We start from the raw sequence: 628 nt of genomic DNA, 5'->3' as shown, positions 1-628 counted from the left end.
CAGCAGGTTTGGATGGTATTGCAGTGGAATTTATTAAAAAAGGGGGTGACTGTATTGTTGAGTGGTTGGTAAGGTTATTTAATGTATGTATGACTCATGGTGAGGTGCCTGAGGATTGGCGGAATGCGTGCATAGTGCCATTGTACAAAGGCAAAGGGGATAAGAGTGAGTGCTCAAATTACAGAGGTATAAGTTTGTTGAGTATTCCTGGTAAATTATATGGGAGGGTATTGATTGAGAGGGTGAAGGCATGTACAGAGCATCAGATTGGGGAAGAGCAGTGTGGTTTCAGAAGTGGTAGAGGATGTGTGGATCAGGTGTTTGCTTTGAAGAATGTATGTGAGAAATACTTAGAAAAGCAAATGGATTTGTATGTAGCATTTATGGATCTGGAGAAGGCATATGATAGAGTTGATAGAGATGCTCTGTGGAAGGTATTAAGAATATATGGTGTGGGAGGAAAGTTGTTAGAAGCAGTGAAAAGTTTTTATCGATGATGTAAGGCATGTGTACGTGTAGGAAGAGAGGAAAGTGATTGGTTCTCAGTGAATGTAGGTTTGCGGCAGGGGTGTGTGATGTCTCCATGGTTGTTTAATTTGTTTATGGATGGGGTTGTTAGGGAGGTAAA

The sequence above is a fragment of the Panulirus ornatus genome, chromosome 18, assembly GCF_036320965.1.
Source record: "Panulirus ornatus isolate Po-2019 chromosome 18, ASM3632096v1, whole genome shotgun sequence".
In the NCBI taxonomy this organism is placed as follows: domain Eukaryota; kingdom Metazoa; phylum Arthropoda; class Malacostraca; order Decapoda; family Palinuridae; genus Panulirus; species Panulirus ornatus.
The sequence above is the reverse complement of the archived record's forward strand: the minus strand, read 5'-3'. Positions refer to the sequence as shown.